Genomic DNA, 18,854 nt, shown 5'->3' on the forward strand with positions numbered 1-18,854 from the left:
CTGTGCTTCTGTTTGAAGGTTGCATGGATGTTCTTTGTTTAGTACCTTGGCCAAATGCAACTAATAAGGAATAAGAGAAAGGAAAGCTATTGAAAAGTGACTTAGCATAGTGTACTTGGACACAGCAGATTTATAAGGCATCAGTCCACGTTCTCAGAGTTTCAGTGTTGTGACTGTACATCCCCAGAAGACCACAGCCTGGACAAATTTTACTATTATTGTATTTTACTACTACTGCTACTTTGCTACTATAGGCATAGAATTGATGCCCCATTGCTGAACCTGCATGGTCCTTACAGAGCATTATCTGCCTTCCAGTAGCTGAGGTACTCTGTCTGCACATCATTACCCTGGGTAAATGTGTCTTACCTGTTGGCAACAGGTAAAAAAGGTTCCTCATTTAAAGCCAGGGACCACAAACTGCAAATGTGAGCAGTATAATTAGTAAATAAAATAATAATAGTACATCATTTGGTAAGATACTTTGTATTTTGCAAATCCAAGGGACATTCAGGGAAAGATGTGGAGAAAGTGTCAGGACTATAGATATTGCTGTTTCGGGGAAGGGAATAGCCTCTGAGCTGAATTTGACCTTTTCATGAGGATCTTGATATAATCATGTGTGAGCTCTGTAGGTATTTTTTGTTCTTTGCCGTGGAGTTTTCTTGACCCTTCCTAAGCCCCACAGAGAGATGCTTTAATGGCACGTTAACCTACTGATCAGTGAACTCTGTGCTAATGGGTCACGCTGGAGGCAGAGATTTTCTCTCTGATTGCTGGGATTATCCATGGAAAGTCCAATTACCTGCTGGGGCTGGGGTGAGAAAAGTCACACGCTGCCTCTTGAGCATTGTGTCTGCAGGAGTTGGAACAGCATTGGGTGTTGCAGGGGTAACGTCTGTCGGGGACATGCCTGGGAGGGGAGGGCTGTCAGTGCTCACCTGCTAGGATGGGAGGAACTCCCAGGGTCAGTGACGCTGTCTGCCACAGGTTTTAAAAGGCAGATGGCTAGGAAGGCTTCATGGGAAAGGACAGTAGCGTGAACACTTTTTATTATGCCACTTTCCCCATTGGAATATGAGCAAAAACATAAAAATACATTTGTGGCCATGGCTGTGTTTATTTGCAACCATGTTGTGTGTTTGGGGTTGGATGTGGCTTATCTTTGGTTTCTGAATGTCAAAATTCAGACTGCCCCTTTTTAAGTTTTTCTGGATCTTGAAACGCATTGTACAATTTCAGCTTTAGGAAGTGCATTTCTAGGGATGGTATAAAGCAGGATGCTTTCTTTCATGCCATGCTGCCTTGCTATATATTTTGCTCTCACCTATTTCAGGAGTCTCCATCAGAACTCTGTAACCAAGTTGACACAAAAGCTGTGCTTTGATAGGGGAAATGAGATTATGGCATAATCCAAAAAGGTGTGGGAAAAAAGTAACTCTTTTTCTCAAAAAAAAAAAAAAGGCATGCATATGAACATGTAAAGGTAACTTCATAAAAATAGTTGCATACCTTTGTTGAAGGCAGTCCTTTGGATCCTTTCACTGCACAAATGACAAAGGTAGTCCTTGGGGGGGGTTTGGTAATTGATCAGGGCAGGGAGAGGGCTGAGCATGATTTCTGACATTTTCCTAATGATTGTGTGGCAGTATGCGATCTTAGCTTGTAAAACATCAATTTTGAAGAAAATGTGTTTTGGAAAGCTGTCTTGGATCTAGGAATGCTGTTATAGTCTGGACCAGAGTCACAAACACCATTACATTAACAAGTCAATACCTGATGCAGAGAGCACATATGTGGGTTGTGAAGGGTTCAGGTCTAAGCTCATGAGTTTGTCTGACTCAGGTCAGGGATGTGGGGCTTCATTTCCCATGCTGTACCTGAGCCCTTCAAGCCTCTCCACCTGTGGCTATTTCTTTTTGCATGTATGCTGAGATGCTCATTGAACTGAGGACTCAGAGCTGGATCTCCCACATTGAAGTGACACTTCTAGTACCGGGGCTACAGATTCATACTGTGATTTGTGATCTGTCTTAAGAAATACTAATTTCCATGAGGAAATTCTACAACTGAGAGCAGGGTATTGGGTATTCTTTTTTTCCCTCTATGATTTTTGAGGAAATCCTTTTGAAATATCTTGGTTTCAAGAGACTGAAGAATAAAACCTATGTTTGGGGTTGGGGGGGATGTTTGTTTGTTTTTTAATATTTCTTTCCATTTAGACATCATCTGGAGCAAAGTCTTTCCTAGTAATAAACATGGATGTTTCCATCTTGAAGTTGGTATCCTCTGCACTGTTTTGTCCTTTTTTAAATATCTCTGTTCCCATGCAGAAATGGGAAAATCAGCATGAAATTATTTTTTTATGTGAGTGTTCCTTAGTTGTGATACTTTTAAGTGTCAGAAGAGTGGTACCTTCCATTTTTTCATTACCATAGCTCACTGATTATGACTTTGGGAGTTCTTCATGTTTTGTAGCAAACTTGATAGCAGATTAGCAAAAGCAAAAATGTGCTTATGCAACCAAGGAAACAATTTATGTTTTGGGATTCAGTGCTCTTTCCCTCTTTAAGAGAGTTCCTCTTTGGCTCCCATGTCTCACCAAGTGTCTCTATTCCTTACCACCTTAAAATTTTTGAATAGCCATGTTATTTTCCTAACCAGAAAAACCTTCCCAATCAGAACTTTTGAACCCTGCCTGCAGGTGCCCTGCACAGCAGTGTTCCTGGCACACTGCCATGAATTTTTAAAAACTGAGCTGGCATCGGAATTTACTCCTTGGATGGGTAATGAATATTGGGTTTTTCACTTTGATTTGTGTTTGCATATCACTACCAAGTGCTGCTTAGTACTAGAATTTCACCTATCACTGAGAAGAACTTGGTTTAGGTGGATACATCAACAACATTCTGCATGGGTACCGTGAGAGTATTTAACATCCAAGGGGAGCACTGCTTAGCCTGAAGGCAGGTGCACATTCACTATCAGGTACATTTACAGAACACTGTACTTGTGGGCACTAACTCCCTTGATCACTGACCTTTATCTTTTTCCCTGCACAGAGGAAGTCCACTGTTATTTCAGCAAGACTTAGCTGCTTAACTAGCGCTCATTTAGGCAAACCAAGAATGCAGAGAATTATGTGTGGTTGCTTGTTAACACTGGTTTAGAAACAGAACTTGCAGTGTGAACAATCTTTTCAAGTTTATCCTAGTCTTTGACATGATATGAGAGTACTTAGAGCCTAAGAAAACTCAAGTTTTCATTTCATTTAAAAATTCTTTTTGTGTGTGCTGCTACTGCTTCTATTTTTTTGAAGTTTTTAATATTTGTGTGAAGAAAAGCGATAGTGCCACTGCCGCACTTCTTTGTGATTCATAGTTAAGACTACTGAATACTGGTAGTCCCAGACACATCTTAAAATCTGATCTACATTGCCATTCTCATACTTTAGGAGTTACAAATGCACAGAACCTCCTTGACTATACAGAAAGAAGGATTTGGGAAAAGAGCTGGAGCTTTTAGCGTGCTTTTTAGTTAAGATGTTTTCTTTCACATTGATAAATAGAGGCAGACTTAAACCTGGATGCAAAATGGAGAGAGTGGCCATGAAGAGGAAGGACCAGGCGACTACTGTGTTCTAAAGTGCAAATTGAAAGTCTTCAGCCAGTTGTTCCTGTGTCAAACTGGCACTCAAGAATGCATTTCTTGCAGCAGAGAATATGATACTCTGATTTTTCTTTATCCTTGTGGCTTACATTGTTACTTGGCCCACAGACTATATGTTTGAAATCTCTCGCGTAAGGTCAGAATACCCTTTACTTAAACTTTGCACTATGTGCCAGGGCACTGAAGTGGGACCATGGTTTCTATAAAAATTGCAATAAGCTAGTGAATCATAGTTATTTACTGTATTTCATCCCACCTCAGAAAGCATAAGTATAAAGTGTGATTTTTAATTAACAAGCACATTGTCCTAGTGCTTTGACTTGGAAAATTGGATATCAGTATCTAGAGAGTTTAGCAGACCATTCATTTCTCCCTCCAATAAATAAATAGTATGCTTCAACTTCCCAGAAATGTTTTTCTCCTTGCTTTTAGCAGCATAGGAGCATATGAAGTATTAATGATGAAGGTAAAATAAATGAAGAGTGATAATTGAATAAAACTATGCTATTTGCAAAGCAAAACAAAAACCTCAACCCTTTCCAACACGGAATGTCCTTCATTTCATCACTACAATGGCTCATGATGACATCCACTAAGAGTCTTGCCTACTAACCTTGAAATGTATCTTTGTGTTTATTGTCAGGGCCATGCTGGCAAATTGAGCTTGACAATGAGATGGTGAAGGCAGGGGGAAGCAGGGTGACCTGGGACACACAGTTCTGCTAAAACCTTTCAAGGTCCGTAGAGTGCCTTTTCCTTTCCAACGAATCAAATTACCAACTGGGCAGCTCCTTCACTTAGCTAATCATTAATGTGGGACCTGTGAATTATGGAGCTTGTAACCCTTTCTCTTGCTAATTAATTTTTTGTGTGTGCTAAAATACTCTTTCTCCTGGTGCTGGGAGAGCCTTTAGCTGGGGCAAGCGCACTGAGCCTGCTCTGGGCTGTCCCAGAGCTGGGTTCCCCAGCTTGCACCCGGAGCACCGCTGCTGCCTGGGATCAGAGGAAACCAATTCTGCTGGCACCTGCTCGTGGCCAGCAATCCTGGGAGCGGCCTGTGGTGGGTGCTCGGTGGGCAGCTCATATCAAGAAGCCTTTCAGCTGCCCCAGGATCCTGGTGCCTGCAGAGGTGAGTGTGAGAGGTGAGATTCTAAGCTGTGCCCTTCACCTGGGGATGATTCTCAATTAGAATTGCTCCTTCCTCCTTGTGCTGAGAATTGCAGGTTTTATAAGTATGATGCATGTGTTGTGTTGTAGTTCTGGTTGCTTTAGTAGATCTGTGGCCAGTTATCTAGTGCCAGTTAGAGTGAGGCCAGCTTAAATTTCAGCTGAAGTTGGTCTCTATTCCTTCTTCACCCTGCTTATCTCCTCCACATATTGTGCACAAGGTCACCGTGGGTTTGAGAGCAGCTTTTACATCATGTTTTCTGAGCATAACAGGATGAATTTGGAAGAGTTATCCTTGCATATATAGTATAAGGATTTTGCTTTATTTTATACCAGTTAGGAAAAAAAAGTTTCTTATTTCCTTGTAGTAGCACAGGCATTAACTGGCAGGTGCTGACTCCATTTCTGAAGCCACCAAGAGCAGCTGTGCATCTTTCACAAGGCAGTTTTTCTGCAGCCCTTTTCAACATTTTGAGGGAAGGAAATCTCATACCTGCTTGATGTGACTGGAAAAGGATTCTATTTCAAATGGAGACAATTCCCCAGTCTTTAACAAGTCCAGCTAGGATAGTGTGCAAAAGGGGATTTGTTTGTAAAGTGAATATATGGTCAGAAAATGACTCTGCGAATGCTGTCAGCTTTCTTTACAGATCCAAAATCTGTATTCCAATGTACTTCTGCTTTCCATGGTGCAAAAATAAATGGTGATTTCTTTTTACTTTTATATGTTCTATAGTGGTATGAGAAAATGAGCTGGATTTTACTCTGGTTTGCTGATTGTCAACAAAAGTGTTAATTGCTTTCAAATATGAGCCAGAAGCGTGCAGCATGGCTTCGAGTGTGGTTTGTAAATCAGGCTGTTGGAAGAAAAAAAATTTGTTGTTTTGTTTCGTTTAAACTTGTAGATTAAGAAAATGAACTTTGTAAGACAAACAGTGATTTGTCATTGCATCTCTTCAGTCAAACTACTTCTCATCCTCTACTTGAATTACCAGGTCTTATTTCTTTCATAGAGTTTTTTTAATCTTTCTCGCAGTTGTCAACATCCTTACTTTTCTACCCTCAGAGCCCTTTAGAATAAGGTAATATCTGACACTTAAATAGCAATTTGCATCCTGAGAGGATTTTTAAAGTCTCCATTAATGTGTCTTTCCTGAGGCAAACAGCAACATCCATGTTTTTAAAATGAAAGCTGAGAGTGTGCTAAGTAACTTATTCTAAGCATGCAAGGAATTGGTACCATTTAATCTCAGAGTAAGTGACTTGAGCATGTAATTAACTTTCAGCATGAAGGATATGAATGAGTGGAAATTAATTATAGAAAGGAAACATGAACTGTAGTGTCGTTACTCCACCTGCACTGAGTAAGCACTTTATAAAACATGCTGGGGAGGAGGGACTGACTCTTGGTACTGAGGCTGGGCTACACATCTCGGAGATGTCTCAGTAGTATAACATTGAAACAAGCAGTTATTTGCCACGAGCCATCTGCTTAGCTCTCTTACTTGACCGAAGTAAAAATTGGTATCTCTTTTCAGTGCAGTTTTTCCGTTAAATGCAGGGCATGATGTAAATGACAGAGAGGTTTGCTTCTAGCAGAGAATCCACTGAAGTCAGCTGTAAAACTAACAGCAAAGCAGCAAATCAAGGGATGAGTAGTCATGATGTAGTTCAGTGTGAAGAAGCCACTGAAACCCTTGGTTGATTTCCATGAGCAGTAACTTAATGGTTCAAAAGGATGCAAGACATATCATGCCTTTGTGTTTTTTAACAGACTTTTTCTTATCCAAGCCAGTTAAAAAGATGAATGGGTAAAAAAAAAAAGCTCTGCTTTCTTTTAAAATCAGGAATGAATTGAGAATGCAATTGAAATCAGGCTTGACAAGCAAATCATGATGTGAGCATAATTTTGAGAACTTCCTCTAAATAATCCTGATGATGATGGGTGTGCATGATGCAGTTCATTAATGGCAAAAAGGGAGAGATTTTAGCATTAGGTAAAATTGTTAAACCATGTTTGGTATTCATCTATAATCTATTGTTAACGTGTAAGCCCAGCTAGAGAATACTGTATGCGTGGTCATGGTATATTGAAAAAAACCAACATTTGAACATGAAAGCTGTTTTATGCCTTCTTCTAAGATGAAGCATAGCCACAGAGAAAAAATATAAATCCTGGAAATCTTCCACAAAGGAAAAGAAAAAAAATTGAAATGACACTAATCAAGTTGGTTAATTTAAAAAATAATGAATGTCAACATCAGTGAAAGTTCATGCTTATTAAAAATAAACAAATATGCTCAAGTACTTGCTATGTGAAAATATTATGTGGTGTATTTGCTCACAGTTATATTTCTCTATGCCAAGGAGAGATTCTACTCCATAGGAAAGGAGATATTATTAAAATCATGATGTTTGGGGGATTTTGGTGGCATTGGTCATGGAGAAGGATATTATTCCATATTAGTATGAGTGGTAAAATTTGGGGCCCTGGTGGCTGTCTTTAAAATCCTGAGTTGCACAGGTCCACAAAAGATTTATGAGAAATACTTACATTTCAGTTGTTGACAGTATCATGCCTGCCTTATTTATTGGCCCTGTCATCTCCGTGCTTTTGGAAAAATCACCTCTAATTGTTCTGAATAATTGCAGCAACACCTGCTGGCAAGCCCAGACCTGATATACTGGAAGCTTTCCCATTGCTGACGTCAGCCAACAAACCATTTGTGTCTTTAGCAGATGTTTTTCATTTCTTTTTCACATGGGATTTACTTAGATCTATTCTCTTCCTCCAGTAAAGGCCAGCCACCTCTTTCAGACTGTTTACCATCACAAACTATATTGACTGGGTTACTGGCACCAAACTTGTTTTATTTAGCCTCAATATTGATGCATTTTGTGTTTTATAAATTCACTTCTCCCCTCTTCTCCTGTTTTTCAGAAGTTTCACATTTCGTATTTTTAGCCTTCTAATTTAATCAAAAAAAGTCCTCTACACTGTCTGCCTTTAGACTGTAGGACAATCTGATGGTGTTGGCTGTTTTCTGGTCTTACTCTATTACCATCTTGAGACTGTGACTTTGGGTTCCACTTGCTTTTAATACCTAGAGTGCTCTTGACTTCCTTACAGTCTGTATAATTTTGCAAATTTCTGATTGCTTCCTCACTGTTCCTTTCAGGGTTGTTTTTTTAAAATTATTTTTATACTATATGCTACAAAGGCTTTGATTCTCTTTGAAAAGCAAAACAAAAAAAAGATTAACAAAAAATGAAATATACCCAGATGAATGGCACTACAATGGAAATCAGTAACACCAACCCACCCACCCCCAAAATAAACATTTGTCCTAATATATACTTTAAATCTTTCTGTTCTTGGGGTGATGTGACATCTAAGTAGGAACAAATAATATCAGTTTCTTTTGACAAGATAGATCTGGATAAGTTAAAAAATTCACTTTATATGGGACTTTATAAGTTGAACTTTCTGGTTCACTGTTCTTTAGTAGGGTTGCTACGCTCGTGTGTTGTTAACAGATTGGTATTTTGTCAGTGTAAAACATGTGCATGAATGTACATATATATTCAAAGTGTTTCTAAAGCTGGACTGTGATATATAGCAGCAGTGTATTCCCTATCTATTTCCCTCCTTTGCCAAAAAAATTACTCCCTCCTTCTAAAAAAGTGCTAACAAGAAGACTTCAGCTATCACAGAACCCCTGAGGAGCCAAGCAAACCATACTGCTTTATAAAGTGCAGCAGGTAAAAAGGTGTGCATTTTCTCTGTCTTTCTGCAGCAAATGAAGAGCACTAAAATCAGTCCCAGGTTTTGCTGGACACTTTTATAAATTGCAAATCTACAAAGTCGCTGATGTGGGCTCTTAATTCGCTATCACTGAACCTTCTGCTGTCAGCAGGGCTGACAGTCTGTCTACATTCTTTCAAGGTATTAACCTTACATACCCAGTGCCAGAAATGCTTCTGGCCTCTTTTACCTAGGCTAGTTATTACCATTTTGTGCCATATTGCAGATATTCTTTCTCTTAATGAAAAACCTCTCACATGAGTTTATTTACAAGTGTTTATTTTTCATGTTGGAGAGCTTTGTTTGTGAGTTAGATGAGTTTTGTACATGATTTTTTTTTTTTTTTTGCATAGGATGTTTGTCTTCTGTCTTGGAATAAACAGAGAGGTGGCTAAGTAAATGAAGGTATTTCAGTGGCCCAAACTATGTTACTAAATCTTAAATGTATATGCTCTACCAACTTTCATACTGTCTGCCAGCTTTTCTGCTGGATAACAGGCTTCCTCCTATTCTGCTTATTATCCTTAATTGTCTTAAGTTCTGTCCTGTGACTTTGGAATCTTTGTGTGGCTGTTTGTTTCTTGAAAGTAAATTCTATCTTCCACTTCTGTTATGCTCAGGTCTCATCCTAATCAAGAGTTAAAATTCTCTGCACACGCTGCTCTAGACTGATATATTCCTTAATATGGTAGAGTTTCAGTATCTACATTATCAGTTTGTATTAGCTACAATTAAAGCTGTAAATTATACACTTCTCCCTCATCACTTGTTCCTCAGTGGTAAGTCACCAAGTTTGCATTGATATAATTAACAGTTTACAGCCATTCTTTCTTTTGGCATAATCATCTCCAGGCTCCAATTTGTGCCATACATGGCCATCTATGTGGGTTTTTGTACCCATTCCAACCACCTGGGTCCCATTACTCCCATTTGGTTCCCATTGCACTGACTTCCTGTCTGTATTATGGAATTTATTTTAATTTTTGAACATTTAACATAAACGATCTTGTATGGTCTGTATGTGAAAAAAAAAAATAAAATTACCACTCCATGGTCTAAAAGCATAATTTAATTTCTGCATATTCTTACTTACTTGTAATATCAGTCTGTAGGAAGACAGTATCAAAGTGTAAGAATGCCTCTTGACAGAGTTTCTCCACAGAGCAAAGAATGTTTTTAAAATACCAGCTTTTAAAATCCCCATTACTGTTTCTACAGAGTCATAGAAAAATGCTGAAAGAGATCTCCCAGGGTCATCTGGCTGTATCCCAAGGCAGGATCCTCACATACTTAAGCCACTCTAGAGGGACAGTTTTCTGGCCTTTTGTTAAGTGGATATTATGTCAACTTTACTGGTGTCTCTAGACCACATGGTATGCCACAAGAATTTTTTGTTTTGTAGTGATACCTGATGCTGAGGCTGAATTAGCTTTTCTCTTTCTCACTGGGGCTTTATGGGATGCTTTTTTCATTTCCTTAACCTTTTATTTTAATTTTCAAAGCATATATATGTGTTTATATATGTCTGTATATGGATATAAAAGATATTAGAGGATATTTCATAGCTTAAGTGTTTGCATCATAGTGCTCTTCAGAGATTCATAGCAGGTAGACCAAAGGCACAGATTTTTACTTTTAAGCAAGGATGGTGCTATGCAAAAAAATATAAAGTGCCTTGGCCCTTTCTACATGAATTCATAAAGACAGAGGAGGATTTGGACAAGGGAGTAACCGTTTTCATTTCTAATGAATTAGAATTTTTTATTGCGTTGTAGTCCTGCAGGTGAACGGAATCTACCTGCTGTGGCAAAGCAGGAGGTAAACGGCATCAGTGGCCAAGCTCTCCATTTCTCCTTTCCTTTACCCCCCAAGCTAATGCCTTCTGCCCCAGCCTCACTGGTATTTTCTTTCCCTGATGCCAGAACCTACACATCATATGCATTAAATAATCCAGGCATAGGCCATCCAGTCCAAATTGGGGATTTTGTACTGCAGTCATGGATGTCTTTTCCAGGTTCTTGGTCATTGACACAGGAAAATCCACTCAGGAATGGGCAGTTACAGCACCCCAGCAGAAATAGGGCCAAACCCCTGCTCCATGCCAGCTGCCCTGCCATTCCAAACAGCAATACCAAATGGCTCAGTACCTATCTCAAAATATCATGGAGGGGATACACAGTGACTAACTCCAATACTTTTGCTGGGTAAGAAAGCAGCTGAGAGCTAGAAAGGAGTTCATTTCCACAGTCACGGTGTCTAGAGGCAGGTCCTTAAGCTGTTGCCACATATTTCTTTCTATTATGTGCCTGTTGGGGTCAAGAAAGCAGAGAAAAAATATGGGTCTGTCCTTCCTTAAACTGAAAAGGCTTATATGTAGAAAGCTATGCCATAAATTCTAGATTTCTGTGAATTTTTAACTTGGTTGGAAGGTGAAAAGACAAAGGCACAGCTGAAAATGCTAGCTGATTAGTCTTGTGTATAAAATCCATTTAAGGGGCAATAGCAAACTTCTGTATAAAAATTAATTAGAACATAGCACAGTCAGTTGAGATCAAAGAGCGTACATTTATTGTGAAATATATGGTTGCTGGAGACAATTCATTTTTAATTTATTAGATTCCATAAATTGTTTTCTGATAGGTTAGGAACAGAGATCTATCAAGCTTATTCACATAATGCTGGCTCTGGCAACTGGCTAAGTGAATTATTGTCTTGAAGTATATGCTTAGCCTTTAATGGCAGTAGACACAGCAATGAAACTACATGGAAGTAGTGCTAGTGTGTTTTTAGGATTAAAAAAGCACTTCTAGCACAGTAGAACAAATTGATACTAGGAAAATAAAACTCCACACTTTTCCTGTAAGGGTGACCGAGACAGTAAGCATTGCTTTCATCTTGCTGGTGTGATGTCTGGCGTTTTTTTCTGAGATGCATATTTGAAAAGGTAGAACCTGAGGTGGCTACACCCAAGGTGCTTTCAGGTTCTTGAATTTGTGGTGGAATTCCTCTGTGCCACTGTCTTCTACATTGTCCTTCATTTTTTGCCATGCTCTGAATGGGACAGAACCACTCTATCCCATTCAGAGCGTGCCCACCCTTTCACCCACCTGGTTTAACTTTGCCTTCAGATTGCTCACATGGGTAGAGTTTGGCCTCAGCCTGCTGCTCCAGCAGCTGCCCCTGGTAAGAGAGATCCATAATGCTTCGGTTATCTCTTGCTTTGTAGTGTTGTTTTGTAAACTACTGGGAAAATATGCAAAATTCAGGCTTTTTGCTCTCCTTTTTCCTTATTTATTTCCGCTTTCATCCACAATATGATACATGCTGTGCTGAAATCAAGGATGTTGTAAAAATTACAGTGTATATAGAATTAAAACTTCAGTGTCTGACTGATCAGCTTATAGGCACAGAGACAGTAGGAGTGTGGGAATGAGAAAAGGAAGGTGAGCAGTATTCTCATGTTTGCAAACCCTTGACTTTACTGCATATTTTGCCTGCTGTTCTTTCAGAGTAACTATTTAGTTTGACCTGTGCTCATTTTAACTCAGTGCAGGTTTGGATTCCTAAAAAAGAAATCATCTCTGCGGCTGTGGAAACTAACCTTATTTTTATATATTACATTAAAAAGCAGCCTTCATGGGTTTTTTTTTTCCTTTTTTTGCATTATGTTGTAATTATTTTTAAATACAACTCTTTATGAATTTCAGAGGTGGTCTGATGAAGCAGAACAAGATATTTTAGATTCAGAAGAATCCTAAAACATCTGCTCTGTAAAGAGACCTGATGGCAGAAGGATGGAGAGTGCTTATATATTCTCAGAACTGCATTTGAGTATCCAGTACAAGACATACGCCAAACTCTTGAGGAAAGCAATAGGATATGTTTGTTTTAATATTGTTTTGGTATCTTGGGTCTTTTTTATGTTGTTAAAATATCTGCTGGCAATTTAAATATAATATGCTTGCTCCCCTCTCTTTAATTTACAGAAGGAGTGAGATTCTCAAAAAGAAATTGTCTTTTGGGTATGTCTAGGTGTGCACATCTAAATCCTGTGCAAGGCTGAACAGCATCAGACCATTATTTTCTGAAAAAATAAGCTATTGCAAATCAGCAGGCATGAAGCCAAGTTATAATAGAATAATTTATTATAATTTGATGTAGATGGTGGATAGAATGGATAGATTGTAATTGAAGCTAAGTGAATAATTCCAGTAAATAATTTATTCAATGAATTTATCTTGTTTTCCTGCCCAGAGATTGTTTTTACTCCCCCCTCTCCCTTCCCTCCTTATATTTTATAGTCCCTGGAGTTTTTTTGTCTAACCAGAAGGGTGGGGGCTCTCTTTGTTCCATTATGTGCTGGGCTGTGCTGGCCACTGTGGCAGTGCTGCCATTTCACGCCTCTGCATCCCCCGGTGTGCACAGCTGCAGCCCCATCCTTGGGGAAGTCTGGTGGGGCTCTGGGTGGGACGTGCCCACCACGGCAACAAGGCTTCCTGAGATGTGGGCAATCCTTCAGGGCAGGAATCAGTTATGAGGTGGGCTTTGAGCTTCAGATGAGATGGGTAGAACCTTCTCAGCAAAGACCTACTCAAGACAGATAACAAGGAGCTTTCTAGAGCATGACAATCCAGATTCACTGGGGTGTCGACGTCTTCAGGTTTTGTGTGTGTGCATACAGTGTGGGGGAGGTTTGGGTTTGGTTTTCCAGGGCTTCCAGAAGAGAGTAGAAATATTTGTGCCGTAAAAATTCCTTCCAAGAAAATGTCTCCAGTCCAAGGAATTTGTTTATTGAGCAGGAGCTGTGCTCCCAAAGCCTTGTGTGGTTTTGTTTCTATTACTGCCTGTGCTAGCATCCTGCTGGTTGGCCAACATGCTGTGTCCTCATCCTGCCTTGTTCTGCCTGTTCTTCTAGGTTTTTTCCCTAACTTTTAAAACAGTGTTTCTGGGGTTTTGAGCTTTTAATCAAGCTTTGTGTCTCCTCAGCATCCCATCACTTCTTTGTTAGGAGTTTGGACAAAGATTATTAGATTCGTGCGCATTCAACAGAATCATTTTTTCCTGGTTCCCTCACAGATCCAAGCTAAGTCTTCCAACTTTCGTTAAACCTTATATGCAGATTTTTGTAACATTTCATCTCCTTGCTTCGAGTAGTAAAAGAGTTTCATGTCACAAGGACTAATGTTCCTAATTGATATTTGAAGTAGCACTGACTAAAACAAATAGAGCTATGGATATCTCAGACCTATTCTTATTCCAGACAGGTTGCAAACTTAGGTAGGCATCACTTCATCAGGACTATGATGATCAGATTGCTTAGTGCTCAAGTAAATGAAGCACAGACTGAAACAAAATTCCGCAAGGAGTGTGAACTTGTGATTGATTTTGGAGCTTTGAGCCACCAGCCTGGGATATAGAAATTAAATCTTTAATGTAGCAGAACCTATGTATAGTGGTGAACATGTCCTACTGTGATTTATGGGTTTACCAAGTTAATCCTCACAGTTACTAGGTCTAAAGATTTTAATATTATCATTCTTTCTATATGTTATCTCTTTGCCCATCTTGTTTATGTTTATCGTGTTTTAACACAAACCCCCCTTAGACCACAGAATCTACTCTTCCATGACCTGTCTCACTTTCTCCCATAGCTCTAAGGCACCACCAGTACCTGTGGAAAAGGGCTTTAATCCTACACTGCATCCTCAGGGTGGGTTTGGAGTGATTTCGCGCAAGGTCGTTCACCTCCTCTGTGCTGCTGTGGGTCGGACAGCTTGTCATTGAGCAAAACATCGAGTAGCAGGTTTGATTTCTTTGATTTCTTGAAGGCTTGCATTTTTATTTTGAAAAAAGTAGAATTGTTTGGTTTTGTATAAATAATCCATGTATTCTTCAAAGTGACACTATTCCTCTTAACCAATTTCAAAACATTTGACATTAATATTAATTTTTAAAGCAAATTATTTTAATGATAGAATGTATGAACAATAGTTTAATCTGTTCAGCAGTCTGGTGTGTTTTTTAATAGATTTCTATATTAATATTGGAGCAGAGACAGTAATTTTTGGTGCTTTTACAGCTGTGAAAACATGCCTATTGCAAAAAGAGACCAAACTGTACCAAAGGGTGCACTGTGCCAGCAATATTTAATACTTCATTGTAGGTCTGCTGTTTTAAACATCTGTCCCTCATTTAGTGTATTTTTAATGCAGAATTTTTAGTGTGGGCAAAAATGTAACTTTTTATAGTAAAATACTTTCTCTGCTACTGAGAAAAAAGCAACTTAGGATTCTATGGCAGAAAGTATTTTTAATGATTTATAGGATTTGGGTCATTGGCCTTCAACTTCCATAAAACAGTAAGTCATTTTTATTGAAACGAACACATTTCTAAGAACATGAATGTGGTTGATAAAGGAAGTTTCGGTGAAATAAATATGGAAGCTGGAAAGGGAAAATTACCCTGTAGCACCCTGTACTCTGCTGCACGTTGTGTGTAAAAAGGAAATAATTCAGGTACTCAGGCTGAGGCAGGTGAGTGCAACTGACTCCTGCAGGAAAAAGGAATAAATAGGAAATGAGCTGTGTGTGAAAGGTACTGAGGTTATGGCCACCTGATGTGATTGCCAGTGTTCTGCAGGCATGGTAGAATGTTCAGGTTGGAAGGGACCTTGGGAAGTCATCTGATCCCAATCCCATCTTCAAATGATGTGAGATGAGAGTGTTGGAAAGATGTGCTGGGGTCTTGCTATGAGTGAACAGCCCTCAGCTTGAGAAAGGACTTGTCACTGCTGAGGCTGCACCTCAAATCCTGTGTCTGGTTTTGGGCCCCTCATGACAAGAGGGACATTGCGGGGCTGGAGTGAGTGCAGAGAAGGGCAGCAGAGCTGGGGAAGGGTCTGGGGCACAAGTCTGATGTGGAGCAGATGAGGGAGCTGGGGGTGTTTGGCTTGGAGAAGAGGAGGGTCAAGGGAGACCTTGCTGTCTACAAGTACCTGAAAGGAGGCTGTAGCCAGGTGCAGTTCAGGCTCCTCTCCCAGCTAACAAGTGACAGGACAAGAGCACACAGCTTCCAGCTGTGCCAGGAGAGGTACAGACATGAAGAAAAATATCTTCAGTGATCAGGCATTAGAACAGGCTTGACTGGGTGGTCAAGAACTGGAACAGGCTGCCCAGGGAAGTGGTGGAATATACATCCTGAAAGTGTATATTGTCGATGTGTTGTTTAGTGACATAGTTCAGTGGTGGCGTTGGCAGTGCTGGGTTAATGGCTGGACTCGATGAACTTGGAAGTCTTTTCCCAATGATCTTAGAAGTCTTTTCCAAACTTAATGACTGGCTACAGAAGAGAGCAGCATTTGTGCAGTGTGATTCTTCCACACTAGTGTAATTTCCACTATCATTTTCTGGAAGAAGACTTGAGTGAATCTTCACAGTTTTTTTTATGCATGTAAAATTAAGAATATCCTTGTCCTTACAGAATATCCTTGTGCATTGAACAAGTCCACGCAAAAGCAGAAGCCAACACAGTGGCTATCATGTACTAAATTAAAATACCAAATACATGGCAAGTGCCCATGCTCATCCCATTAAAATATTTATCAGAAGTATATCTTAGATTAATTCCTGCCTTTCACAGGTATGAGACTTCCCCAACTTATTTTTGAAAAGGACTTACATTTTCATCTCTAACAGCACAAAAAAGTCTATGGTTTGTTTGTTTATTCGTTTTTCCTGCAGTAATGATGTTTGGACACCAATCAGCCTGTTTAGATGACATTTTCCTAGATCAGCCTGTTGGAATTAGGGGATGTTTTATCCTGCAAGATGGGAAAACAAACACTAGATTTGCTATTTTGATTTGTAAAAGGAACAGTTTAGGAAGGGAATTCTGCATTAGGACTCAAAAATTTAATGGTGAGACTCAATGACACCCTAGTTACTTTCACCCTAGTTACTACAGCATACTGTCATGGCTGTAGAAGCAGCAAGCATACTCAGGTGATAACACTTAAAAATTTGTCAAAGGCAAAAAAAACCCTATGTTTTTTTTAATTTTTGATTTACGTACACTCACTACAGTCTGATTAAAAAAATATATCTAAAGGAAAGTATACCTGTGTGTTTTTGAGGATGGCCATTATGGGCAATTTCTTCTCATTGGAATTCTTCAGGAACAAATCCTGAGTCTGGAATAATCAGAATGTGGTCAAGAGCAAGATCCCAGTTCATAGAGGCATGACCAGGTTTGGGGGACTGCTGAGGTAGGAACTATGACAGTTCCTGTTATTGGCAATCTGGTCCCCTCTGCCAGGCCTCTGTCCTTGTAGGAATGCCAGGATTAGGCCTGCAGCTGTACAGGCTTAGTCACTAATTAAGAGAACCTGATTTTACTGGAGTTACAGCCAGGATTAAAGCTCTAAGTGAAGCCATTTGAGACATTCAGAGGTACTGACTCAATTCTGGATGCCATTAGGCTCACCAAACTTGTCAATGGTAAGACTTGAATGTCCTTTCTCAAGGATATTTAAAATAAATAAAACCTCTCTGGATTATCTTCTTGGTAAAACTGAAAAACAAAAAATATTTTCCCAGCCCCTGCAACTGTATGCATGGATAACTGTGATTCAGGTAAGTTTTTAAAACATTTGAGGAACAAAATAACCCTAAAGTATCTAACTACTAAAGGCTTCATTTGTACCAGGCTCAGCAATCCATTTTTATTTGACTGTATTGTGAGATAATGTCTGTAAGGCAGCTCCGATGTAATAAAAAGTGCTGATTTCATAGGAGATTGCAAATGACAAGCTCTGTGTCAAATTTAGCTGCTCTTAGGAGATAAAAATGGAAGCACAGAAAACTAAGAGCCCAGTATAATTGAACAGCTTTCTGAACTGTTGCATTTTATATATATAATGTTAGTTTTCTAAGATGAGGGCCAAAATAAATGTTTGGAGTTCACACTCAGTTCTGTGGTGCAGCAGAGATTGACATGTGTTCACGGCTGCATCATGGACACTGGAAAAACCCCGCTCACCACTGGGAGGAATGCACTCGGCACCGAGCCAAACGCACAGCGTGGAGGCATTCACCTAATTAGTGTTTTAACAGCTGCTTAAGGTTTGTTTCAATGGGAAGAAAATTATTGAGCACAATTTTGTGTAATTAGTAGAGCATAAAACACGTGGTGTGTCTAATTAAATGTTTAAAACTATTGACATTACGTAGCTACTGTTGAGGTAAATGAAGTGGAAAATCGTTATGATTTTTTCGGTTGGCAAATTACTCCACAATATGCTCAAAGGCCCATTTGATAAGATGAACTCAATCCTAATGCAGAATGATGAGCACTAGGGCCTTTTCACACCCCACAGGTATGTGGAGGTCTCACCAATTTAACTGGAAGAGCTGGCTGGCGTTTCAGGGCTTTCAAGTATTGCCAGCATGTGCTCCACTCTTCAGAGCACACTGCATTAAGTGCAAGTATGTCCCGCTGCTCTGGTTCACAGCTCCTTTATCCAAAGGGTGACAAACTGTGCATTGTAGAGCTGAAGTCCTCCCTTTCTGATCCCAAAACAATAAAGCCATTGAGTAATGATCCAGCAAGCCCTTTAGAAAAGAGCTTGGCATTGCAAGCAAATTTGCTTATTAAACTTGTTGTATTTCACAGTTTGCATTGTTGAGGTATTCAGACTTTGTTTTGCAGTCTTCAAGACAGATATGGGAGTGCAATTATATATCATGCAACATCAGTAGTGTGATTAATTTAAATCCAGTTGCACTACAGGTGCTTCACTGTATGCTTGTAGCACTCCCTTCTCATATTTATTTACAGGAGTATTGAACAATGTTGACAGTAAAACCCAAACTTCTGAGGTTCATTTTTTCCCCATTTGAGTCAATACAGTTTTTGCCTAGCTGATATTTAATGACATGGTTTGTCATGTAAACCACCTTTTTTTTTCTGTTTCAAATACAATAGAGAAGAAATAGCACAAAGACACGAGTGGGGTTTAATTGCAGATGTGACACTCAAATCCATCAAAGACAACAGAAAACCACAAAATTTACACTGGGATATATAACTGAGGATTCATCCACCCTTTTTGTATTGAGTTGCTTAGCTCTACAAGCTAAATTTATCAGTCTGTATAATACTTACAGCAGCTGTCAATGTAACTTGAAAATGAGCACGTGCATAGTGGAAAGGCAAA

The 18,854-nt window shown here is 39.4% G+C and overlaps 1 protein-coding gene across 6 annotated transcripts in view; it reads left to right on the forward strand.

Moving 5' to 3' along the window:
- Positions 1-18,854, forward strand: part of BMPR1B (bone morphogenetic protein receptor type 1B) — a 231,235-nt gene that overhangs the window by 115,406 nt on the left and 96,975 nt on the right. For 3 of the 6 annotated variants that reach the window (XM_014265404.3, XM_026791992.2, XM_074540940.1), the window contains one exon: positions 14,293-14,444. The exons of the other annotated variants lie outside the window; for them this stretch is intronic. The gene's annotated coding sequence lies outside the window, so the exon portion shown is untranslated. The remainder of the gene's footprint in view (positions 1-14,292; positions 14,445-18,854) is intronic. 6 annotated transcript variants of the gene reach the window in all.

Source organism: Zonotrichia albicollis, chromosome 5, assembly GCF_047830755.1.
Source record: "Zonotrichia albicollis isolate bZonAlb1 chromosome 5, bZonAlb1.hap1, whole genome shotgun sequence".
Taxonomy (NCBI): Eukaryota; Metazoa; Chordata; class Aves; order Passeriformes; family Passerellidae; genus Zonotrichia; species Zonotrichia albicollis.